General features: G+C 39.3%; 2 long non-coding RNA genes across 3 annotated transcripts in view; both read right to left on the bottom strand.

The window, feature by feature from the left end:
* Positions 1-27,971, bottom strand: part of LOC129629264 (uncharacterized) — a 488,327-nt gene that overhangs the window by 61,279 nt on the left and 399,077 nt on the right. The gene's annotated exons all lie outside the window — the stretch shown is intronic.
* On the bottom strand, positions 7,063-15,494 carry LOC129629266 (uncharacterized). The gene is made up of 2 exons (XR_008703117.1): positions 15,443-15,494; positions 7,063-7,352 (listed from the first exon to the last, which is right to left on the bottom strand). It is a non-coding gene; the product is annotated as an uncharacterized LOC129629266 (long non-coding RNA).

The raw sequence follows: 27,971 nt of genomic DNA on the forward strand, positions 1-27,971 counted from the left end.
GATGGGACATAGTCTGTCTCCTGTCTCAGAGCCTTTTCACATCCTGTTCCCTTAGGAATGTGCCTTTCCTTTACATAAACAGTTAAGCACCCCAGCAAATATCAGGGGATCTTTACCTTGCTGCTGCTGCTGCTAAGTCGCTTCAATTGTGTCCAACTCTGTGCGACCCCATAGACAGCAGCCCACCAGGCTCCTCTGTCCCTGGGATTCTCCAGGCAAAAATACTGGAGTGGGTTGCCATTTCCTTCTCCAACGAATGGAAGTGAAAAGTGAAAGTGAAGTCACTCAGTCGTGCCTAACTCTTGACAACCCCATGGACTGGAGCCTACCAGGCTCCTCCGTCCATGGGATTTTCCAGGCAAGAGTACTGGAGTGGGGTGCTATTGCCTTCTCCGATCTTTACCTTAGTCTCAGCTTAATTATTCTACAACTCTGTGTGGCATTCATTATTCTTCATGCATTTTAGGTAAAGACACACTAAAGTTCAGAGAGGTTAAATCACTTGCCTTGGGTTATACTTGCCTGGTGGCTCAGAGGTTAAAGCATCTGCCCCCAGTGTGGGAGACCTGGGTCAGGAGGATCCCTGGAGAAGGAAATGGTAACCCACTCCAGTATTCTTGCCTGGAGAATCCCATCAACAGAGAAGCCTGGTAGGCTACAGTCCATGGGGTCGCAAAGAGTCGGACAAAACTAAGCGACTTCACTTTCTTTCACTTTGGGTTATACTGCTATTCAGTATCTGAGCTAAAATTCAAATCAAGTTTCAACTCCAAAGTTTGGGCTCTTTGCATTTAAACTGCTTTGCTCTCTGATAGAGCTGTAAGAATATCTAGTCCTTTCCTGGGGTCCATCAGTTGAGTTAACCACTGAAAATTAGTGTACCAAAGGCCATACGGCTTAGGCCTTTCTCACAGTATGGCATGGAAGTCATACATTGCCAAGGGATGTTTGAAATCATTCAAAACTTCACCTACTTGGCCAACCTACGACAAGTCAGCTAAGTGATCCATCCCAATGTTGTTCCAAAGGGAAGCCACAGGGCTAAGTAACTCTGCTCTATTCTTCCTCCTAAATGTAGTAATCCAAGTGGACCTCTGATAAAATCAGGGTCACTGAGATTGTTGAAGATTATTACAGTCAATCAACTTGAACTTACTTTGAAAATTCCCCAGTGTTACGCCATTGGTTCACTTATTCAATGCATTTATAACGAAAGAGGGACCACCACATAGTACACACTGCCTTATGTACTTAATATACTATAAGGAGTAGGCAAGACTTGGACCTTGACATTTTGCCATCTTGAGGGAAATCAAACGTGAAACAAGCAAATATATCAATAAGCTTTTGCAAACTGTGACTGTGAAGGAATCATACAGAAGGATGTGACAGGATATAATGAAAGGGGCAGGGATCTACTTCACATGATCTCTTCATGGTACCTGGGACCTGAGGGGTGTGAAAAATCTTCCTCCACATGCAATGATCTGGAGGAGAAAATTCCAGCTAACTGGGGATTGCAAATGCCAAGGCCATGATTCAATAAGGAGTTTGATGTGCTCAAGGTATTGAAAAAGGAGAGGAGATCAGACCAAGAGAGTGGAAAGAGAAGACATCCATTCAGCCATTCACATGCTTCTGATGGCACCAGCCATTTCCCAGGCATTATTCCAGTGCTGGAGACAAAACAGTGACGCAGACTCAGGAAGTTCCTGAACCCCGATGGTTGACATTCCAGCAAGAGTACGGAGCAACAGGTAGGCTTCAAGTCTTCGTGGTTTTATAAGGCACAGAAAAGAGTTTGGGGTTTATTCTAATTGGAATGTAAAGTCAGGACGTAGCTTGATGTGATAAATATTTTAAAAGATCACCCTGGTTTCCTGTATGTGATGACAGTCAGAAACCTTCAGAATTATTGCTTTGCTCTTGTGATTTTCATTACTATCAATAACAAATATACTGGGTCTCTCTTGCTTACATTTTTCGAGACAGAAATCTTGTCAACATAGTGACAAAAATTTCAAGCCACTAGAGGGAATCATTTACAAAAGGACACTGACAAAGCATGAAAGCATGGTGCTGCTTGCTCTCAGAGACTTTTTCCTCCAGATAATAGCTAACTGATATATTAGTCAATAATATTTATAAAGCAGAAGCCCGTGACAGGAGTTGAAAGAAAGTAGGAGAAACAGTGTCTATATGTAAATATAGGGATGATTTATAATAGATCATATCTCTTTCTTCTCTAAGTCTTTTCTATCCCTTTCTAATTATAGACTACTTTAGAATGTGAGGAATAATCCAATTCCATTAGATTCTTCTATGAAAGGAAAATGGTAGTTTCAAATCCTTTTGCAAAAAAAAAAAAAAAAAAAAAAAAAGACTATCTCCTTGGCTCTTTTTTCCCCCGGAAAATATTGCTATCCCCTGGAAAAAGCATACATTTTAGACCATGAAGTCCAAATTTATATCCCAATTCCAGTATTAGCTGTTAAATGTGAATAAGTTTCTTAGCTCCTCAAAATGAGGAGTTGAAAACAGGTATTTAAACAAAAACTTGTACATGAGAAGCACTATTATATACAATAGCCAAAAAGTAAAAATAACTCAAATGTCCATCAGTTCTTGGACAGGATAAAAACATGGTGCATCTATACAATGGAATATTAGTCAGCCATAAAAAGGAATGAAGAATTGATACCTACTACAAGGTGAATGAACCTTGAAGATATTATGCTAGTTTAAGGAAGCCAGACATAAAAGGCAATATATCATATGGTTTAATTTATAAGAAATATTCAGAATAGGTAAATCCATAGAGACAGAAGGCAGAATAGTAGATGCCAAGGGCTGATACATGCAAACATGGTAAATTGCTTCAATCATGTCCAACTCTTTGCAATCCTATGGACTGTAGCCTGTATGCTCCTCTGGCCATGGGATCCTCCAGGCAAGAATACTGGAGTGGTTTGTCATGTCCTTCTCCAGGGGATCTTTCTGACCTGGGGATCAAACCCTCATCTCATGTCTCCTGCATTCACAGGTGTGTTCTTTACTATTAATGCCACCTGGAAAAGGGCTAAGGAATGATTGATCAATGGGTATAAGGTTGCCTTTTTGGGTGACGAGAAAATTTTGATAATGAGTCAAGGTGATGATTGTGCGACACTGTGAACATGTTAAATGCCACTGATTTGCACACTTTAAATGGTTACTTCTGTGTTATAATGATTCTTACCTCACTTTGGAAAAAACAGTGGGATTCCCAGAAGCTAGGAATCTTCTTTGTTTTGAATAATTATAGCCCAAGTTTGCAACAGAAGTAATTTTTGAAAAATATATTTCATGGAAATCTAGTGTTTTCCATGGACCTTTGGAATCCTGGAATAACTAGCTTTCATACTTTATACCTTGATATCCCATGAAAGATTTAATATCTGTCTTCTATTGGGTTTTTATATGGGGATTTTTAAAAATTCTATATTAAAGCAAACAATCTTTATCTGTTTTTAAAATAAAGAGGTTACAAGATGATAAGCTAAGGACTTAATTTGAACTTAGGAGTCTACATTATATATTTAAATTAACTCTAATATTTAAAATAATTTGACACTTCAAAGGATCTAACAGATTAGCCTTGTGTTCACTGAGCAACTATTCTTAAACTTTTTCTGTTTGAAAAATATAATGGTATTTAATCTTGGTAAATACTTTTTGATTCACCATATAGAATGTATTAGATTTTCTGGAAATGTTTAAGTATTTGGGACAATTTTGACTATTAGTTGTACCTTTGAACTGTTTAAAAAGGAAATAGGTTAAATGAAGTTTAGAAGATTTGAAGCAACTTAATAGACCAAGCTTGTAAATTAAACCAAACTAGTCAAAATAATAATCAAAATTTGCTCTACTTAAAAATAGAAAAATAAGATGAACCAAGACTAAAGGAAAAACAAAGTTTCTGAATTTATAAATTAAATAAATAGAATATTACTTTAAAATAACCAAAAATAGCCTTTTCTATGCATGAAAATCATCTCCAAGGAAATCTAAAATTCACTCTGATATTTTCCATTCAATAAAGCCATTCATACTCTCTCTAATCTTCCCTCACTATTGCATATATATCACCTTCCTTACCCAGCCCATACTGAAATTTTAGAGCTTAACTTTCAAGCACATCGCAGTATAGCACTGCAATCTCACTCTGTACTTGTGGGGCCCATGCTTCTCTTTTCTTAAAATATAATTTATAGCAATCTTGGATTCCACTTGCAAGGGATAAAATAGTGCTTCCACTTTCTCTTCTACCCAGACTTCGAGAGCAGTCACCATTAATTGATCATGGCATACCTTCCTGCAGCACCTGACTATTGCCTCAGAATCTTTCTCAAAACAATCTTTTAGGTAACTGCTACCATAAAATCTGCTCATTACCCACAGCCTTGACTCTCAAATTATTTTCTCAGTCCTACCTCTCCACTCCACACTAAGAGAATGAAAGTAACACCCTGCACCATATCTGATGTATGTGTTTGCCTGGCCAGGCTCCATTAAAAACAGCTGCTTAACAGCATCTCTGATATATGCTTGCAATCTAATTCTAGGCATAGAACATATTCAAATTGATTACTGAGAACGTATAAAGCTAAGAAACTCCAAAATGGAAACTTTTCTGTAGGAAAATTCTAGAGAACAGAACAGTCTCTCTCTAGGAGACACAGGGATCAACTTCTCTGTGCTAGTGAAAGTGAAAGTGAAAGTCGCTCAGTCGTGTCCGACTCTGCAACCTCATGGACTCTACAGTCCATGGAATTCTCCAGGCCGGAATAGGGGAGTGAGTAGCCTTCCCCTTCTCCAGGGGATCTTCCCAACCCAGGGATCGAACCCAGGTCTCCTGCATCACAGGTGGATTCTTTACCAGCTGAACCACAAGGGACGCCCTCTCCATGCTAGACCTATCTCCGAATGATCCTATATCTAAAGAAGTAAAACAGTTCATGGTATCATTGAACTTTCCAGGCTAATTAAGTGGAATCATCTTTGGGATCTATCATTCCCTGGACAGTCCTTTGGAGGAATATAGTATGAAAGCTCTACTCCAGTGGCACATTATGGTGTTAATCTATCATCAGGATGCATTACCAGTAATTCTTTTGATACATTAGTGAGTACACTGAGGTTTACTAAAGGTCAACTACATCACCAAATGAGTTTCCAACTGACTGAATCACTTAAAATTATAGAACAAAGAGTCCAGAAGCAAATTCATTAATGGATTTTATTCTCAAGATAGCCCCACTAATGTTCAGTTCCCAGAATACTTAACTAATTCTGCACAGTAACTCCAGATGCTACCAGATTTGCAACACCTTCCCTTAGCACTCAATCCCCACGACACACACACATGGCTTTTGAGTTTATTTCTAGGTGGTTCTTTACCTCCAAATCTTTTTGTTTCATAATGTCTTCTTTATTACATAAGTCCTTCTCAGATTATAGGCATATGATGTGATAGCAGGATTGTGACATGGTGATCCAAAAGTGGGACATATTCAAAACTTTCTTTTCTAGAATATCTGGACATATGGCAATGACTTGTTTATAGTTCAAACTACCTCTTTAAAAAAATAATGTTTTATTTACATAATTCAACCTAGTATTTATGCGTATATGGTTTAGAAACAGATATATAGGGATGGTTTTCAGATAATTTCAGTTGGAGAAATGCCCTTAAAAATTAGAGATATTGTTTTTTGTCACAATGATTGACTGGTACAGGACTTGTCCTCTTGTCATAAGCAGCCATAAAATTAGACAAAATATACATATTCCAATATAGCAAAACAAGGACAGAATTTTGCAGTCACAAAATAAAGGAAAATAAGATGAATCCTAGAATCATCTGGGCTTTCTGCCTATAGGCACTTTCTGTTCCATTTCTCAGAGAAGAGAAATGTTAAAAGAATCCTGCATTCTCATTGAGATGAGGAGACAGAAATCCAAGTTGTGGGGTAAAGGTGGCTGAAATGTATGAAGCAGAGTACCAGTAAAGAGACTGCTTCACGAAGAATGACTGCCAGACACTGCAGACAAGGCCCCTCGAAAACTTGGCTTACTGCTAACCTGCAAAGGCTTACACTGCTCCTCCATAATGCTGGGCACAGAACAATTACCAGAGAAGGAAAAAGTACCAGGAAACTGCGGCTCACTCACTCCCAAAGCTCACACAGGGGTACAGGACATTTGAGTTTCCAGCAGTCAGAGTGGAAATTCCTCATTGAACACACAGAGCACATAGTGAAGACCCCAGAAACTCACACTTAAGTATTAGGACTAAACTATCCTTAGGATAAATTAGCCTTTCTATAAACCTGCCATAAATGCATGAGTGCTAAGTTGCTTCAGTTGTGTCCAACTCTGTGTGACCCTATGGACCGTAGCCCGCCAGGCTCCTCTGTCTATGGGATGCTTCAGGCAAGAATACTGGAGTGGGTTGCCATGCTCTCCTCCAGGGGATCTTCTCAACCCAGGGACTGAACCTGTGTCTCTTACATCTCCTGCATTGACAGGTTCTTTACCTCTAGCACCACCTGGGAAGCCCAAACCTGCCATCGTGCTCGTGCTCAGTCACTTCAGTTGTGTCCAACTCTGTGTGACCTATGGACTGTAGCCTGCCAGGCTCCTCTGTCCATGGGATTCTCCAGGCATGAATACTGAAGTGGGTTGCATGCCCTCCTCCAGAGGATCTACCTGACCCAGGGGTCAAACCCATGTCTCCTGCATCTTCTGCACTGCAGGCAAGTTCTTTTCTGCTGAGCCACACAGGAAGCCCAAACCTGCCATAACAAAGTTTAAAAATTAAACTTGAAAGGATAAAACTGATTAGCAGGTAACGTTACTGCTTGTCACACTAGGAGAGAAATAGAAGACATAAAAAGGAACCAAATGGAATTCCTAGAGATGAAAAATAAAATATTTGAAAAAATGTATTCAATTGGCTTAACATCAAATTAGAGACTACATAAAAATACTAATCTGGATACATAGAAATAGAAACTATTCAAGTTAAAGCATTTTTATTTAAGGTTAAAAAAATGATTAAATCCTCAGTGACCTGAGGGAAAACATCAACAGTGTAACAGCCATGAAATTGGAGTCTCAGAAAAGAAAGGAAATGAAGAAAAATATTTGAGGCAATAATACCTGAAAATTTTCAATATTTGGTAAAAACTGTAAACCCATAGTTGCAAGGCTTTCAATGAACAAAATGGGGGGAAATCTTAGAAGCAGCTTTAGAAAAACTAACATTATAAACAGGGCAGCATCAATAAGAATGGTTGACATCGTACCTGAAAAATAAACATAAACTGTAAGATACACATGTATAAAACATATCTTTCAAAATAAAAATAAAATAAAGATTTTAACAGACAGATTGAAGTCAATAGGACTTATTACCAGTTGATCTGTGCTAAGAAAAATAGTAAAAGAAAATCTCCCAGCAGAAGTTAAATGATAGCATATAGGAACTGGAATCTATAGAAAGCAAGCAGTAGTAATCAGAATGAGAAATATGTGGGAAGTAAAAGAATTATTTATGGGTGGGGTACAATCCCAGTAAGAATTCCAGCAGGCTTTTCATAGAAATTGACATACTGATTCTAAAATCTACATAGAGATAAAAAGAATCTAGACCAGTCAAATGAATTTTGAAAAATAACAAACATGGAGGACTATACTCAATTTAAATCCTTACTATAAAGCTACAGCAATCAAGTGAATGTGGGACTGGTAAAAGAATAAATATGTAGACGAAAGGGAAAAAAATAGAGAATCCAAAAAAATAGACCCACACATACATGGTTAAGGATGGTCCTGGAAATTGGATATCTGTTTGGAAAAATCAACTTGACCTTTACCCACCATAACATCCTAAAATTAACTTGAAAGAGATCATTGACTTAAAATTTAAACTAAAATTTCACCACCTTGGGGCAGGCAAATATTTCTCAGAAAATAAAATACATTAACCAGGAAAAAAATGATAAACTAGATGTTTTCAACATTAAACAACTCTGCTCTTTAAAAGTCACCTTTCAGAAAATGAACAGTCAACCACAGATGGGAGAATATATCTATTATATATATATATATGTAACAAGAGACTTAAATCCAAAATATAGAGAGAACCCACACTACTCTATACAAAGAAAAACAACTCAGTTAAAAAGTGGATGAAAGATTTAAAAACATGCTTCATAAGATTTGACATACAGATGACCATTAAATCCATCAAAAGATGCTCAGTATCATTGGTCATCAGGGAAAAACAAATTAAAACCACAATAAAATAGCTCTACATATCCACTAGAATGACTAAAATTAACATCATATCAAGTCCTGGTGAGGATTTGGGACAACTAGAACTGGTAGGAATATAAAAGTACAAAATAGTACAACCATTCTGGAAAACAGTTCTGCAAATCTTTAGAGGATTAAATCTATAATTATGCTACTCAGCCATTATATTCCTAAGTATGTACCCAAGAAAAATGAAAAAAGCTGTGATGTATGTCAGAAAGTGTTTTGCCTATGTTCTCCTCTAGGAGTTTTATAGTTTCTGGTCTTATGTTTAGATCTTTAATCCATTTTGAGTTTATTTTTGTGTATGGTGTTAGAAAGTGTTCTAGTTTCATTCTTTTACAAGTGGTTAATTTCAATATTTGGCAAAACTAATACAATATTGTAAAGTTTAAAAATAAAATAAAATTTAAAAAAAAAATGAAAAAAAAACCCAAATTTAAAACTTTTACACAAATGTTCATTACAACTTTACTTATAATAGCTAAACACTGTTCACAACACTAATGTCCATGGATAAACACATTTGTCCAAACCCACAGACTGTACATTTAAAATAGATGTATTTTACTGAGTGTGAATATGCATTTGATTGTTTTCTGATTTTTATTTGTTTAGTTATCCGGTGTGCCAGGCCTTAGCTGCACCACGCAGCATCTTTAGCCATGGCATGTGAACTCTTACTCAAGGCATGTGGGATCTAGTTTACTCACCAGGGATGGAATGCAGGGTCCCACACTGGGAGCTCAGAGTCTTAGCCACAGACCACCAGGGAAGTCCCTGTATTTGATTATCAAGGAAAATATTGTTTAACCTCCTGTGGAACCCCAATATATAAAAAGAAAAGAAGGAAAGATTCAATGTCTGATATAGTCATAGAAGTCTTGCCGACTCACCCGGTGGAATTTCCCTTTACACAGTGCCCTTTAAGAAGCCATGAAGGATAACTAGGACTTGATGGAATAAAAAATGAAAACTGACACTTCACAGTACCTATTTAAAGGAATGGCCTTAAAGAAATTTACTTATTTTTATTTCATCATTTCCATATTTCTCTTCAATATGATAATTAGCCCATATAAAAGTATAATTAACATCAGAGAGGTTATTTTTTGAAAAAATATGAAGTGATGTTAAAGATCCATGTACCTGCCTGTAATGTTTTCCCAACAAGTGAAAACTGAGCTTGTTAATCTCACTATTCTAGGTATAGCTTACTTACAAAGGACGAAATACTTGTGATGGAAAGTCTTTCATTAAAGGGTGAGTGAAACATGGACTATTTCCCTGTCTCTATTTTTCACAGTTGAAATGTACCAAAGTCTGAGTTTCACATTTAATAAAAAAAAATGTGGTTCTGTGTCTTCTCATTCACGTTGGACTGAGCAAGAGACAACTTCAAATAACCCTGACACAGGCACAACAAGGAGAGTGGTGCCAGGGAGATTTTCAAAAGATGCTGAAGTTTACCAGTGTTGGTAGAATGTCTTTTATCTCTCTGCTGCCAGACTAAAACTTCCACTGAAGAGTCAACTCTTTATATTGATCCTTGGATGAAACAGCTCTTCCTTCTCTCCACCAAAATCCCTCAGTTAGAAGCACTTAACTGCAAGCAAAACTGATGTTTCAAATAAACACCAACCATGACAGTAATATAGTAAACATACAAATAAATGTGACTCAAAAAGTTAATATACATTTCCTTTTATGCTGAAAGTGAACTGTTTTCTATGTGAAATGCATTATGCATCAAGTCTTCCAATTATTTCCAAATCATTTGTTGATTTTTCTGAATCATTGATGTGATTTTGTTTGACAGAGTTGTCACTAGCTAAGTGATGTCCCCATCTGAGCCATAGTGTATTGTGGTAAACCACATTCACTCTCCCAACAACGTCCCCAATTAACTGATAGTCATTCTATGACTTGCGGTCTCAATAAGCAGAGAATTCCTATAAACTCTCCAATACTGTTGTTTCGTAGTTTCTCTGTGGATCTTAGATCACTGTTCTCTGCAGCCCTAGAAGTTTAAGCTGGAGGAAAGAAGATGAAGGAAAAGAAGGCCTCCATTTAATAGCTGGGGTGGTGACATAGTATAAGCAGTGCCTGGCCCTGCCCCGTAATGAGTAGTACTGAAAAATTAGTGGGAAACCAACATTTGTGTTCTAGCCCCCTTTTGTAAGACAGTCCCAGCCATCAAAGAGCACTCATCTGTCCCCAAGCCAGTCTCAGCAGAGATTAACCAGGAGAGGAGAAAGCAGGGAAAGGAGATAAGGCTTGGACTTCAGCACCTCTTATTCCTACTCCAGTGTAAACTCCATGCCCTGCATGGAGTCCTCTTCCACTCCAGGCAGATGTGACCTACAGATGCAAAATTATTTTAGAGACCACGTGTGATCCTCCAGAAGTACAGAGTACATTGGGAAAACTCCAGAATACAGCTGTGCTACTTCCCTCACCAAAGACAGAACTGGCAGAAAGTGCTTCAATCGTTCTTCAGACATTACCTTAATAAGGAAGATGGCCATTGCAATATCAATGATCACTGCAATATCCTGTGATGACTATCTAGAACTAATTTCTCTCCCTATCATAATCATTATTGCCAACAGATGAAGAAGAATGCCAACAGGTGCCTACTGATGACTATTTTGTGAATGCCAACCGTGATTTCAAGTGGTAGAATATTCAACAACCAATGGCTTAGGCACCTTCAGGAGGTTTTGCTTTTGCAGTTTTTCTGCTCTGGCATCCTCTAAAGGGTAGCTGCTCTTCCTTCTGCCTGTCGCCTCAGAATCACCATAGCTTTCTGAGTATCTCCCAGCCAGGAGTGAAGAAGGAAGGGAGGAGGAAGGGGCTGAGGCCGTAACGACAAGATATATTCCTGTGCATCTTTCTCCTTTTTATCAGGAATGAAAAACATTTCCCAAAAGCTCCTCAGAAAATTTCCTTCTGTCCTAGAGAGCTTGAGACAGTCATATGCAAAACAGCTCAAGGAGAATGAGATCTTAATGTCTTCTTCAGACTAATTATGACTTATCTTCATGAGTTGGTGGGGTAGGAAAGGCTAACTTCCCTGAGTTCTAGAACTGTCTAGCACTTGTACAAAATGAGGGTTCTGTTAAGGAAACGAAAGGTGATAGCTGTTGAATGGCATCTGCCATAACTGGACTTTATTTTGCTGACTTAACTGCAACCGTCATCAGTATGACCATTATTACTAGTACTGTTACTAGTAACACCATCATCTTTTATTGAAGGAGTACTCCTTTCCAGGAAATTCACTGTAGTAATTCTTGTGCTATTTTCTTTAATGTATACAACGATCTTCAAGGACTGAAAAGGCCAATGTAATTCATATAGTTAGTGTTTGATTTCATCTAAGGTCTGCATGCGGGCTTCCCCGGTGTCTCAGTCGGTAATGAATCCACCTGCAGTGCAGAAGGTCACCCGCAATGCAGGAGACGCGGGTTCGACTCCTGGGTTGAGAAGGTCCCCTGGAGAAGGAAATGGCAACCCATTCCACTGTTCTTGCCTGGGAAATCCCATGGGCAGAGGAGCCTGTCTGGCTACTATCCATGGGCCTGCAAATAGCTGGATACAACTTAGTGACTAAACCACCACTACCACTACCTGCATGATCCCAAAACCCAAATCATCTCACGTTCATGTGATGATCCATGTTTCTACACATGGATAAATCTTTAAAATAGCCCTCTTCACAGTTCACTCTTGGCATCATTCCTGTTATTTAATTCTAAGCAGAAGGATGCTCACTGAAAATAAATGCAACCCATTACCCTACCTTTGCACATAATTGTTTTTAAATTGTGTCAAGATGTGCAATGCTTTATAAAGTCCTCTAGAAAAGAAATTTCAATTAAGCCATTAGGAAATGATGATAGCACAGGCGTTCTCTTCCTGGGAGATTAAATAAAATAACACATGTGAGCTTTATTAACTCAAAGCTTAGTGCAGAGTAAGTGACGAATGAACGCTAGTTGAATGAATGAATGAGAGTCAAAGACTCAAAGAACTGTCATTTGGATGCTTCTTCTGTTGCCTAGAAAGATTTATAAACATACGTGCTACTAATCAGAGCGGAGGGGGGTGGGGGAATAAAACCATCTTTGTGCAAACTTTGAAGATCACAGACAGGTAACCGGACTTTGAGGTGGTAGATATAGGTTGGTCTGATGGTTGTTGACCAAAAACCAAAATTTAATACATAAATTCCCCTTGATCTTCATTTTTCATACCAGTATCAAAACTTCCAAAAACTACTCAGAGGGATATGAATCTGGATAAATTGAATACACTTAAAAATATATGTAATGTTGAGTCATATATTTTAAATAATTTAAAGCAATATTTTTCAAGTACTTTCTTTATGCTAGATATTATGCTGGGGTCTTCTCAGGTGTCACAAGTGGTAAAGAACCCACCCACCAATGCAGGAAACATAAGAGACGTGCATTTGATCCCTGGGTCAGGAAAATCCCCTTGAGGAGGGCAAGGCAACCCACTCCCACATTCTTGCCTGGAGAATCCCATGGACAGAGGAGCCTGGTGGATTACAGTCCATAGGCTCGCAGAGTCAGACACAACTGAAGCAACCTAGCATGCATGCACAGATGCTATGCTAAGCAATTTAAACACATTTCATTTACTTGTCATGATAACCCTATGAGGTAATATTCAGTGGAGTTTTAGATGGCTCAATAAGTCACATAGATGTCTTACCATGCCTGAGTTCCGAATTAGAAGATAGATGAAACAATTAGATGGAAATCAAAAGATGATTATTATATATAAGGCTGATCAAAGAACATGACTTTAGATATGGAGCAAGTGACTCCACTCTGTCTCAGGTAGCAATACACCATGGTTGTCTCCTGGAAGGCCAGGATCCTTCAGTGACAAGAACATGACCTGGCCTAAGCATGCATTCATAGAAAACAAGAGATCTACAAGAAAACCCTCAGAGGGCTGAGAAATGCATGCAGGCCTACATCATGCATATTCACCAATCACAGAAGCTGCTTGTGTTAGGTCCAGTCCCCTAGAAAGAGACTTGGAGATATAGATCTAACTACAGGAGGTTTATTGGGGAATTCCCTGGGGTTCAACAACAGTGGGGGCTGATGGAAGCAGGACTGGGCAGTGGGAGAAATTGAACTGCAATGTAATTGCAACCAAGGCCCCTGCAGATCCTCCAAGACCTCTGGAGGAGAGGCCTTGCACAGCTGTGTTAAAGCAAGAGGGACAGGCCTTTGTCTCTTATATTGACTAGTCAAATGGATAGAGGGTGTGCCTGAGAGATGACATAACTCGGGCAAGGCCACTCCTTCAGATATAGGCCATCCTTACAGTGTGACTCAGCTGTGGCCTGTGGGCAGTCAACATCCTTGCAGGTGAAAAAAAAAAAAAAAATGAATGACTTGCTGGGGGAGATTTGGACAGAACAACACAGCATTCATCAGGTAAGAGACTCATGGTGGCTTTCCAGTGGAGATACCTCCCCAAAGAAACAGAAAACAAGAGAAAAAGATAATGTCCAAGAATACGCATCACAACCATACCCATTTATATACATGAATAAAAAAATTAATGAGAATACAGGCGGATGGTAAAGATGGGAAGTATAAGTAAAACTCATTTGGTTGTATTGCCTTTGCTGTAGAGCTTATGGCAAAAGTAGTCTAGAAGGAAATATGGGGATGTCTTAGACTTACACTAATATAAACAATATCATATGAGGTGGAAACATCTGGTTCATGATGAAAATAAAAAGAAGTTGTTTAGCACAGTTTACTTTGGCCAATAATAGTATGTATATAAGCATATGTCTGAATATTAGTACTAACTTTCTCCATTTTATTTTGATATCCTACTTATGCTGACTCTTGACAGATAAAATAGTTGTAAGAGAGCTCTTTGCACAGAATTAAAATCAGACTTTCTGTACCTTTTGCACACTGTTTATACATGCTGGTTGTGCATCTCAGTCACCTGTGGGGCTACTAACAAATACAGAAGTCCAGACTCTACCACAAACCCACAGAAAATCAGAACCTCCAGTTTCAGTATGGTTGGAATTCATATTACAGGCTTTTAAGGTGTGTAAGACTCTCAGTTAATTCTGTCCATTCTCCGAGTTAAGCATCCCTACTCTGGTATGATACATATTTCACTCATTTTTAATATTACTGAGTAGATATTTCCTGTGTGCATAATACATTAATCTCCTCTTCCATATTATACATGCAAATGTGCCAACCTAAATTTCTAGGTCAACCAAGCATATTTTCCAGGCAAGACTCTGAAGCTGTGGTTTGTAGATTCAACATCCTTCTACCACAGCTCAAGCCCAGCACTAAAATTTAAAAACACTTTTTTTTTTTTGCCTTGAACAACATAATACTACATATGTATTATAAACATTATAGATATGGTCTAGGATTTTCAACATCTGTGCATATCAGTTACCATAAACATGGTTCTAATGTCTACAAGAAGTAGAAAAGGAAAAAATATGAAGTACATAACTAAATACAACTTATACCTTCACAACTTACAGCAGTTCTTTACTATTTATAAATTGTGAGTTCACAGCACTCTATTTGATACTTAAACAGCATTTAAAATGTTTACTATTCCCACCAAATTATAGTCACACTAACAAATTCTGAGTATATTTAGTGATTGTTGGACAACGTGAATGTCCAACTATAACGTAAGCTCTGTGAGGATGGGACTTTATCGTTTGGTTCCTGACAGCACCCCCAGTATCTGGAACCGTGGCTGGCACACAGTCCACTTTCCATCAGTGCTGCCAGTTGAATGAATGAACATCAGAGGTGACCACAAGTAGAAAGCAATTTACGCAACTATTAACTCAAACTCAGTCAGTTCATAAACAGAGGGGCCATGGTAGAAGGAACAGACGATGGTGTTCTTAGGATGAAAAAAGAGGCAGGAAGTCTAAGTGTACTTGTTTAATCAAATAAAGTAAAGAACTGACAAGTCAAAGGCTGAAGTTAGCTGCTACAATGAAAAGTCAGGATTTCTCACTTACATCCCATATGTGAGTAAATTCTCACGCCAGAGTCCATTGATTGCAGTAGAGGTCATGTTCTCTGGAGGAAAGTCTGGAACCAAGTCAAGTACAGAATAAACATTCTCCCATTTCTCCCACAAAGGGACTCACAGATATCTATCATAATATCTATTCCCTGCGAAGGGAAAATACACAGACCTTTGTAGGGTCTGAACTTTTACTAATATCTGAAACCAGAAACATAAACATGGACTTTGGTTACATCAGGTGCTTTACGGAGGCCAAACTATAAATCAAATCCTGGCCCAAGTCCATCTCACAGTGGCTCTTAAGAATCCATGGACTCACCCTGTGGTTACTTCCCCAATTCCTGAGTACATAATTGGTATTAGTATACTTAACAACTGGCAGAATTTTCACAGTGATTCCCTGAAATAGAAATAAGAAACGTTGTGGTAGCAAGTACCATGTGGAAGCCCCCTGAATTACACTCACTCACTGGCCAAAATAAATCAGCAGCAATTTCTCAGCCTAGGCAAAGTTGTCTATAATTTGAGCTACTTACCAAAGACTTGTCTAATAATATGGCATTTTAAAGGTCGTATATGGTGGCCAAGATGACAGATATATAGGCATGGAAGATGAAACCATATTCAGAGCATGCATTAATTCTCACAGAAATGAATTTTGGCCTTCTTCAAAGTGGAAAGGGTCTGATGTAATTAATCTATCACCAAAGGACTGGTTAGTTTCCTTGAGGAACAGTAACATATCAATTAGCATTGATCTCTGATACTGGCATCCTGGCCATTGAGAAGAAGCTATAGTTAGATAAGCCTTGAAAAAAAAGACACTTATAATGGTAAACTCAAGCATTGCCTCTCCCCATTACCTGGATTTTCTGTTCATAGATTCATTAAGCAAGTTCTGGGATGGCTAAGGACAAAACTGATATCCACAGAACAGGTTATCCTAATTTTGTATCGGATATCTTTTTAGGTGTTGTCACCAGCCTTGAATGCTGCATGATGATTTAATTAGGATAACTTGTTGAATTAAGGGCACAAGTTCAAGGCATGAACTGTATCAGACACATCTCTTGCCCAGCTCCCATCCTTCTCACCCACATTTTCACTCCAGCAGTTGTTGCTAGGGCACTCTGGGTCCTCAGCTATGAGTAGGTTAGGTTAATCTGATTTCATGATGCCTCAACTGTGGCATATCATTTCTGATTTTTATCTTGGAACTTTTTTAAACTGACAACTTCTACTACCTGAAGGATCCCTCTCACCTATTCTGATGGGCAAAACTCAGTGAGAAAGAGTTAATACACTCTGAGGCAAGCCTTGATCAAGGAGGTAAAGGAGCCTATTGATAAATACTTTTTTCTTCTGTCTCACAGACAGACAATTCTGACAGGCATTCTACATAACTCAAAAAGTCTCCAGCAAGATCAAGACCCTGTTGTCCACAGCAGACACCAGGTGATAGCCCCTCCCTAAAGGGGCTTTCTATCCTACTTCACTCTATCACTCTCCCCCTTCCCCTAATCCTAATCTTTAGGGTCACTCCCTAAAATAAATAACCATTACAGAAGCTTGTGTTTGGACTCTGCCTTTTGGAGGAATGTAGACTAAATTCAGTTCAGTTCAGTCACTCAGTCGTGTCTGACTCTTTGGGACCCCATGGACTGCAGTACGCCAGGATTCCCTGTCCATCACTAACTCCTGGAGTTTACTCAAACTCATGTCCATTGAGTCGATGATGCCATCCAGCCACCTCATCCTGTGTTGTCCCCTTCTCCTCCTGCCTTCACTCTTTCCCAGCATCAGTAGCTTTTCCAATGAGTCAGTTCTTTGCAACAGATGGCCAAAGTATTGGAGTTTCATCTTCAGCATCAGTCCTTCCGATGAATATTCAGGACTGATTTCCTTTAGGATGAACTGGTTGGATCTCCTTGCAGTCCAAGGGGCTCTGAAGAGTCTTCTCCAACACCACAGTTCAAAAGCATCAATTCTTTGGTGCTCAGCTTTCTTTATCATCCAACTCTCACATCCATACATGACTACTGGGAAAACCATAGCTTTGACTAGACGGATCTTTGTTGGTAAAGCAATGTCTGTGCTTTTTAATATGCTGTCTAGGTTGGTCATAGCTTTTCTTCCAAGGAGCAAGTGTTGCTGTTCCAGTTTACAGAGAGAAGTTCAGGAAGAGGGCAGAAGGTCCCATTCAAATGAGAGGGAAGAGGTCAAGAATAAAATGGTGATAGTGTGTGAAAAGGAGGGAAAATGTATTTTCCCAACTTTCAAATTTTGCTTTGGGATGTCCTATGACCATATTTGTATGTCTACAGAAAAAAGAAAAAAAAAAGGTCTTCCATGTCTAAACATTGGGAAATTTAATGGAAATATTGCTCTAAGCACAGATTCCTCAATATAAACTAAATATATGGAAGTAATCTTTAATTTTTCTCTCTATTCCCTTGGCCCTCTTTATATATTAGTATATACATATACAGTCATGTCCAACTCTTTGTGACCCCATGGACGGCAGCCTGCCAGGCTCCTCTGTCCGTGGGATTCTCCAGGCAAGAATACTGGAGTGGATTACCATTTCCTTCTCCAAGGGATCTTCCTGACCAAGGGATCAAACCTGGGTCTCCTACATTGCAGGCAGTTTCCTTACCATCTGAGCTATAAGGAAGTCCCTCATATGTACAAGCCCTGCCCACAAATCCTATCCTAGAGTTCACACCTGCTTCTTCCTTTACTTTTCCAAAAGCCCCCACCCTCGTTTTAAGCTCTCAGCATTTTATACCTGATCTTGGTTTTTTGTTTTCTTCTTTTTTTACTTTTCATCCGCCCCAGCATGTGGGATCTTAGTTCCTCGGCTAGGGAACAAATCCAAGCCCTCTGCTCTGGAAACTTGGAGTCTTAACCACTGGACCACCTGGGAAGTCCCTATGCCTGATTTTTCTTACTCCAATGCCTCTACCACTACTCATCACATTTCTAAAATATCCAGCTCACTTTGCTGATCCAAAGCTTCCTGGCCTTTTCCACTTAATAATAATGTAAACAGTCATTCATGCAAAAAAAATTTTTTATTAATCCTATATTAAATGTCAGGCATCCAGCCTGGGGCTAGGGCTAAAATGCTGAGCAAAGCAGATGTCATCTGTCTCACCTACACTGTTAATATTCTCCCATGTTCCTCCTAAAATCTTCAGCCCGTTTCAGTTAAATGATTCTTCAGCCCTAGGAAACATGATCTCCAGACTCTATTTTAAGTGTTTCTGCTAAGAACCACTCCCTGTCTTCCCTCTGCTTATCATAAGGTCACCAACCTGACAAAGACAGATGCTTTACACTGAAGTATTTGTCACATATATTCTCAAAACTTGCACCCAGGCTTCCCTAGTGGCTCAGCAATAAAGAATCCACCTGCCAATGTAGGAGTGAAAAAGTGAAAGTGAAAATCTCTCAGTCGTGTCCGACTCTTTGCGATGCCATGGACTATACAGTCCATGGAATTCTCCAGTTCAGAATTCTGGAGTGAGTAGCCTTTCCCTTCTCAAGGGATCTTCCTAACCCAGGGATTGAACCCAGGTCTCCCACATTGAAGGTGGATTCTTTACCAGCTGAGCCACAAGGGAAGCCCAAGAATACTGGAGTGAGTAGTCTATCCCTTCTCCAGCGTATCTTCCTGACCCAAGAATCCAATAGGGATCTCCTGCATTGCAGGCGGATTCTTTACCAACTGAGCTATCATGGATGTAGGTTCAATCCCTGGGTCAGGAAGATTCCCTGTAGAAGGAAATGGGAATGTACTCCAGTATTCTTGCCTGGGAAATCCCATGGATAGATGAGTCTGGTTGGCTACAGTCCATGGGATCACAAAAAGTCAGACATGACTTAGTGATTGATAAAAACAATAACAAAACTTGGACCTGGTTATAGTCTATTTCCCCCATTAACTTATAAATTAAACATAATCTTAGGCACAAGTTCATTTTACATTTGCACGAAAGCATAATTTTACCTTTCTAAAAGCATCCTTTAATGTGATATAAAACCCAATACCTCTTTAGTACCCTAAAGCTTCTCCTTTGCCCCTGCTTGGAACCCACCATGGGTTAAGAAAGAGGCTGTGGGGAAGGAGTTGAGGGGATAATGGCCTCTTCATTATTTGCTTATCTTGTTCCTCAATTCTACCTCCTTATCCACCAGGACTTTCCTGGCTCTACAAGAAGCAGGGAAAGGAGAAGCTAAGGTCAGGAAAGACTCTGCTTGGCTGATATGGTTATCATCTGTAACAGGGTTCTCAGAGTTGGTCAATTGCAAGCTTGTTTTATACTGAGACATTCCGGGGATCCTCCGAGATCCCCATCTAGGAATTTCTGACTGCAGTTTCCTAGATGTGAATGACATCTTTGCTTGTTTCCCAGCTTCAAATGCCCCATTGTTCTGTGGTCCCTTTATGTATTCTGTGTCCATGGACAAGCCCCTCCTCTTGCTTCCTTTAGGGTCTACATAAGTACACATCCATTTCCCACCGAATTCAGCAAATGCAGGAATATTTCTTTGTTGCTACAGATCACTTCAGGCAGGAGTCACATGTCAGGCCTTACAGCCATAAAACCCCAGAGGACACAAGCTAGGCTATCTAAATGATTCTTCTAAAGAGCCCTCCACCTGGCTTCAAGATTAGGAAAGCCTATTTATCACTTCTCCTCAAACAGATGCAGGAATCACTCCATACACTTATAGTCTCTCCCAAAATAGTCACACTCTGACTGCTCTCAAGAACCTTTAGCTCTCTGAGAGTCTATTACACAATCTAGCCTTGATATGGGCAAAAAGCTAATCCTGGGAGGAATTTTTTTCACTCCCAGTGTATATCCTACATTGATAGTCAAGCACTTCAATGTAGATGTGGTTGTATTTACAATTTAACGTCCATTCCCCTTATTTCTGAGAACTCAGTTAACATTCAAGACAAAACCATTTTAGCATCCCTTCATGAATGCCTAAACACACATCACTTGTTTTAAAGTAATGGATACTCTACATATGGTTCTGCAACCTGCCCTTTTCAATTAACATGTCTTTGATAACTTTCCACATTTCACATTTCTTTTGGTCAAAAATTTTAGGCATAATATAATAATAGCTTTGGGATGTCAAAATTACATATACCACTCTGGTCCATAAATAAGAGAAATCAATAGAAAATTCTGCAGACTTCAGGACTTTTCATTTTTCATGAGTGCCATAAATGTCATTGGTGAGATTAAAAGCTCAGCTATTAAGTATGAATGTCAGGATTATCATATGAGTGACATGGGGAAAATGTTATACAAAGTTGAATCTAAGACAACTGTGTTTCTAGGCCATAATGAGCTGCCTTGTACAGAAAATGTGAACCAAGGAACAAAGTTGTAGATTAAAAAACATACCAAGATTGTGTGTATTCTAAATTGCAATAAAATGGAATGGAGAAGTAGTAGCTATTCCTTGTTTACTACCTGCATGTCACTGGGCTGTGCTCCGTGTGTATTTATCACTTAATACTTATACCAATCAGTCACGCTCTTCTCTGACTGGCCCCCTCATTTCATGACTCCAGCCAAACTAAACATCTTCAGAATTTTGCATCTGCTAATCCCTCGACCTGGAATGTTCTTCCAGATAAATGTATAGCTCCTGTCTTTACTTCATTCACATGCTTGTTGCACCTTTTTAAAGCACCATTTAAAGCAGTACTTCTATCCTCAGAACACTCACTGTCCCTTTACTCCACATATTACTCCCTGCAATTTATGACTATCAAACTTTTTTGCCCCTTTCCCAGAGAAAAGAACTTAATCTGACTCTTCCACTGATTTCAGTGTTATTGAGTCAGTGAATCAGACTTGCCTCCAACACAATCCTTCTGGAAGAAGCCTCTCCTCACTCCTTTCAAGGACATTTTGCCTTGCAGTTTAGCCAATCAACCTAACCACCCCTTCCCAGGCACAGGTTAAAGCAACCAACAGTACCCAGTGGAACCAGTTATATATCCCAGAAGGTGGCTAATCCTTCCATAAATCTAAATTAAACGAGGTATATCATAGAGGCATATACCTTAGAGGTCCTCTTACAATTTAGATTGGAACACTAATGCAACAAATGGCAAGCACAGATAAAGCCATTGCAACTAAAGTACACGCATCAGCCATGCCTTCCCAGGGAGCATTTTCTGGTGAATCCAGTTAATAAATCAAGAGCAAGCTAGGGGCACCTTCATTAAACAGCAAGTCACCCTGCCCATTGCACCACTGTCTCGATTGGGCCACAGGATTTTAATTTATAAAGGTGACTCAGTAACAAGAGAGGTCAATAACACTGAAAGACGAATTTATTACTTACAGTTTAAGAAGAGAAGGTATGCACATCATGAAAGGCTGCATGAAGCAGCATCAGTTTGGGTCAGGAAATAGAAAGAGTAAAAGGAGAGCTTGGTCCAGAGCCCTTCTTATTACTAGTGGTGAAAAGCTGTCAGGGGAGGACATTCTCTGTTGGGCAGGAAGTGAAATATAAATGTTAAGGTTTATGACTGGAGGATTTATTAAGTAATTTATAAAATGATTTTTAAGTGTGGACCACAAAGAAGATGTGAACAACTTTAACACTCTGGCCCTGCAACATTGTAATTTATAAGAAACATATATTTGGTAATTCAGATGACCATCATATATTTCTCATATATATTTGGTCTTTGTCCACAGTTCCTGGCTCACAGCTTCCAAAATCCAGGGAATTTCCTATGTTAAGAGTAATAAATACATCTTTTCTTATGTAAATAAACTGACTATTGGGAAAGCACCTACAAATGAGAACTGGAGCAAAACATGTGATTAGAGGATTGGAAACCTTGACCTCATGGGAGGGGAGGCAGGATGGAGGTTGACTCAGCTGCCAATAGCCAAGGATGTAATCAATCATGCCTATTAATGAAGCCTCCATAAAACCCCAAGAGAATGGGGTTCAGAGTGGTTTGGCAAATACATGGGGTTGCTGGAGGAGCAGCACACCATAGCAGAGCATGGAAGGTCCTCACCCTTTCCCCACGCCTGGCCCTATGCATCTCTTCCATCAGGCTGCTCCCAAGTTATACATAAAATATATACATATAAGTATATATATGGATGCATGTATCTGTATATATACTTTCTCTGAGTTTTCTGAGCTTCTCTAGAAAATCAGTTGAGCCCAAGGAAGAGGTGGGAATCTCTGATCAACAGACAGGGTCAGAGGTACAAGTGACAACCTGGACTTATGGCTGGCATCTGAAAAAGGGAGTGGAACAGGGTAATAACAGTCTTATGGGACTGAGCCCTTAATCTGTGGAATCTGATGCTCTCCAGCGAGAAAGTGTCATGATTGTGTTGAATTGTGGGGACTGAATTGTTCGTCCATGTGGGGAAGCCTTCACATACACATGTTGGAATTGGGTCCAGGAACCTAATTTAAGCCCTGTGACCAGTGGATAACAAATCATGAGTTACAAAACCTATAAGAGTTGATTAGAACACCAAAGATCCAGTGAAAAGCAGTTTAAATATTAGTCATTGATTGCCTTAGATGCTAAGGAGCTCTGGAGGTAGAAGAATTCCATAAATGGCTCTGAAGCACCACCAAAGCCGAAGCCCCTTTTCTTTTTACTCTCCCATCCACAACAAGCCTCATCATGTTGATTTTGTCCCTCAGATTTGTTCTCTTCATGCTCACAAAATTACTGCCACATCTCCAGGGCTCACATTCTTGTAAGTGTTGCCTCACATACCTGTTTTCACTGGACAACTTTGTTGCCAGAAATATACAAAAATCAGGTGTGGTTAGCAAGGAAAATGTTGTGAATGATGGCTGAATAGGCAACTGAAGCTACCTGCTATAACCAATGTGACTGAATTGTATCCTTATAACCAAGTAGGTTTCAATGCCTGGGAATCTAAACTAATTTTGGACAAGGGGTAAGGACTGTGAAAATAAGAATCTCTATTGTCCATGTACTTAAGATGATGAAGGCCACAGAGATATTTGAAACAGGATCAAAATTCCTTTTCAAACATGATATATAGAATGTGTCAAATTAGCAAAATCTAGATTTTTGGCTGAATGTATATGACAAAATACTGAATTAATTGGGTTAATTCATTGACAGCCACAAGAAATGGTAAATTTGATGTCAGAAAGAGAAAACACAATTTAGTGGATTAATTCTTTCAGTCATGACCAAATTTTATAATGTTAAAAGTAAGATTATCCTGAGTAATAAAAGGATGCTAAAAGCAGTTTAGATCACTATCTGGAGGTTTTTAGTGAGGCCCTATCTATAATTAACTTGGAAAGCTATTACAAATTTCTCTGTTGTTCAGCCATAGACATATTCCCTCTAGACTGTGAGATTTTGTTTGTTTAATACAATATTTCCACAAGGGCCCAAAACAGTCATTTGTATAATTTACATACTTGTACATCATCCAGAGAGATAACATTTTCAGTAGGAACAATTTCCTCATTATCAGGATTTAATGGGACATATTACTTGAGAATGTAGATTAATAGAAACTTTAAGAACACTTTCCCTGAAACTTGCATAGAAAAGAACATCTGATTTGGTTAAATGAAAGGACGTTTAATTATCCTCAGTGAAATAAAACAGTTGCTTAGTTCTACAGCAGGGAGCAGTGCCTTCCCCCACAGAAGTCTACATTTAAATATAAAACCCTATAGCATTTTAATTCTTGAGAACACTTCAAAAATACCTAGTGTGTCAGTAGGAAAATGCGAGCCCTGTCCTATGTTAAGACAGTTCATATGCTACAATTTACAGGAAGAAAAAAGGTAAAAGTTCAATTTAAGTTTCTACTTATTTCAACATAGTTACTCCATTATGGCCCAAAATACTTCAACAGCTTTTAAACAACTTGTATAGAATGCCATGTGCCCTTTATGCAAACTGTCTGTTGGTGACTAGCAAATGGAGGAAAATTGAAGACAAATTTTAAGAACAATTAAAAAGAGTATAGTTGTTTCATACTGTGAGAGGTCTGAATTGCATATTTGGAGTGTATCAGTTAGAATCCAGTTACAAAAACAAAACCTATATTAGACATTTTAAAATACTGAATTGAGGATTCAGATCAAGATGGCAGAGTAGGAGGATGTGTAACTCACCTCTACCCACAAACACATCAAAAATACATCTACATGTGATACATCACACCGAAAATGAACTAGAGACTGGCAAAGACTCTTATGCAACCAAGACTATGAGAAAGATACTCATGGAACTGGGTAAGAAGGGAAGAGAAGTGGTCAGGTCAGGACCTGTACCACTGGGAGGGCACACAAAAGAAAAAGAGGGAGTGAGCAATTTGAGCCACATATTGAGTGTCCTGGGAGGTAAGGGTCAGCAGAGGACTGCTGCAGAGGCAGGGGCTCTGGGTGCAGTAGACCTGGATATGGCATAAGCCCTCATGGAGAACGTCTCCATTAACTTCACCATAGAGCTGCCAGAACTTACACAGGACTGGGGAAACGGACTCTTGGAGGGCACAAACAGAACCTTGTGTGCACCAGAACCCAGGAGAAAGGAACAGTGACCCCACAAGAGATGACCCAGACTTGCCTGTGAGTGTTCAGGAGTCTCTGGCAGAGGCGTGGGTTGGCCGTGGCCTGCTCTAGGGTTGGGGAGATTGAGTGCAGTAGTGCATGCATGGGACCTTTTGAAGGAAGTGGCTATTATCTTCATTACCTGCCATAGTTTGGCCTCAAGTAAAATAAAAGGGAGAAACACAGCCCCACCAATCAACAGAAAATTGAATTAAAGATTTACAGAGCATGGCCCCTCCCATCAAATAAGACCCAGTTTCCCCCTCAGTCAGTCTCTCCCATCAGGAAGCTTCTATAAACCTTTTATTCCTCTCCATCAGAGGGCAGACAGTCTGAAAACCACAATCACAGAAAATTAATCAATCGGATCACACAGACCACAGCCTTGTCTAACTCGAAGAATCTATGAGCCATGCCATGTAGGGCCACCCAAGACGGATGGGTCATGATGGAGAGTTCTAACAAAACACGGTCCACTGGCGAAGGGAATGGCAAACCTCTTCAGTATTCTTGCCTTAAGAACCCCATGAACAGTATGAAAAGGAAAAAAAGATAGGACACTGAAAGATGAGCTCCCCAGATTGGTAGGTGCCCAATACGCTTCTAGAGATCAGTCAAGAAATAACTCCAAAAAGAATGAAAGGATGGGGCCAAAAGCAAAAACAACACCCAGTTGTAGATGTGACTTGTGATGGAAGTAAAGTCTGATGCTGTAAAGAGCAATATTACATAGGAACCTGGAATGTTAGGTCCATGAATCAAAGCAAATTGGAAGTGGTCAAACGGAGATGGCAAGAGTGAACATCGACATTCTAGGAATCAGTGAACTAAAACGGACTGGAATGGGTGAATTTAACTCAGATGACCATTATATCTACTTCTGTGGGCAAGAGTCCCTTAAAAGAAATGGAGTAGCACTCATAGTCAACAAACAAAAAAGTCCAAAATGCAGTACTTGGATGCAATCTTAAAAATGACAGAATGATCTCTGTTCATTTCCAAGGCAAATCATTCAATATCACAATAATGCAATTCTATATCCCAACCAGTAATGCTGAAGAAGTTGAAGTTGAATGGTTCTATGAAGACCTACAAGATTTTCTAGAACACCCAAAAGAGATGTCCTTTTCATGATAGGGGACTGGAATGCAAAAGTAGGAAGTCAAGAGATACCTGGAGTAACAGGCAAATTTAGCCTTGAAATACAGAATGAAGCAGGGCAGAGGCTGATAGTTTTGCCAAGAGAATGCACTGGTCATAGCAAACACCCTCTTCTAACAACACAAGAGAAGACCCTACACATGGACATCATCAGATGGTCAACACCAAAATCAGATTGATTATATTCTTTGCAGCCAAAGATGGAGAAGCTCTATACAGTCAGCAAAAATAAGACTGAGACAAAACTGTGGCTCAAATCATGAACTCCTTATTACCAAATTCAACCAAAATTTTAAAAAGTAGGGAAAACCACTAGATCATTCAGGTATGACTTAAATCAAATCCCTTACGATTATACAGTGGAAGTGACAAATAGATTCAAAGGATTAGATCTGAGAGACAGAGAGCCTGAAGAACTATGGGCAGAGGTTCATGACACTGCACAGGAGGCAGTGATAAAAGAAAAAGAAATGCAAAAAGGCAAAATGGCTGTCTGAGGAGTCCTTACAAATAGCTATGAAAAGAAGAGAAGTGAAAGGCAAAGGAGAAAAGGCAAGAGACACCCATATGAATGTGGAGTTCCAAAGAATAGCAAGGAGAGATAAGAAAGTCTTCCTCAGTGATCAATACAAATAAATAGAGGGAAACAGTAGAATAGGAAAGACTAGAGATCTCCTCAAGAAATTTAGAGGTACCAAGGGAAATTTTCATGCAAAGATGGGCACAATAAAGGACAGAAATGGTATGGACCTCAGAGAAGCAGAAGATATTAAGAAGAGGTGGCGAGAATACACAAAAGAACTATACAAAAAAGATCTTCACAACCAGATAATCATGATGGTGTGATCACTCACCTAGAGCCAGACATCCTATAATATGAAGTCAAGTGTGCCTTAGGAAGCATTACTATGAACAAAGCTAGTGGAGGTGATGGAATTCCAGTTGAGCTATTTCAAATCCTAAAAGATGACGCTGTGAAAGTGCTGCACTCTATATGCCAACAAATTTGGAAAACTCCACAGTGGCCACAGGACTGGAAAAGGTCAGTTTTCATTCCAATCCAATAGAAAGGCAATGCCAAAAAATACTCAAACTACCACACAATTGCACTCATCTCACATGCTAGTAAAGTGATGCTCAAAATTCTCCAACTCAGGCTTCAATACTAGGTGAACCACGAACTTCCAGATGTTCAAGCTGGACTTATAAAAGGCAGAGGAACCAGAGATAAAATTGCCAACTTCTGTTGGATCATCAAAAAAGTGAGAGAGTTCCAGAAAAACATTTATTTATTGACTCTGCCAAAGCCTTTGACTGTGTGGATCACAACAAACTGTGGAAAATTCTTCAAGAGATGGAAACACCAGACCACCTGACCTGCCTCCTCAGAAATCTGTATGCAGGTCAGGAAGCAACAGTTAGAACTGGACATGGAAGAACAGACAGGTTCCAAATCATAAAAGGAGTATATCAGGCTGTATACTGTCACCCTGCTTATTTAACTTAAATGCAGACTACATCATGAGAAATACTGGGCTGGATGAAGCACAGGCTGGAATCAAGATTGCCAGGAGAAATACCAATAACCTCAGATATGCAGATGATACTACCCTTATGGTAGAAAGTGAAGAGGAACTAAAGAGCCTCTTGATGAAAGTGAAAGAGGAGAGTGAAAAAGCTGTCTTAAAACTCAAATTCAGAAAACTAAGATCATGGCATCCAGCCCC

Source organism: Bubalus kerabau, chromosome 15 (assembly GCF_029407905.1).
Source record: "Bubalus kerabau isolate K-KA32 ecotype Philippines breed swamp buffalo chromosome 15, PCC_UOA_SB_1v2, whole genome shotgun sequence".
Classification (NCBI taxonomy): domain Eukaryota; kingdom Metazoa; phylum Chordata; class Mammalia; order Artiodactyla; family Bovidae; genus Bubalus; species Bubalus kerabau.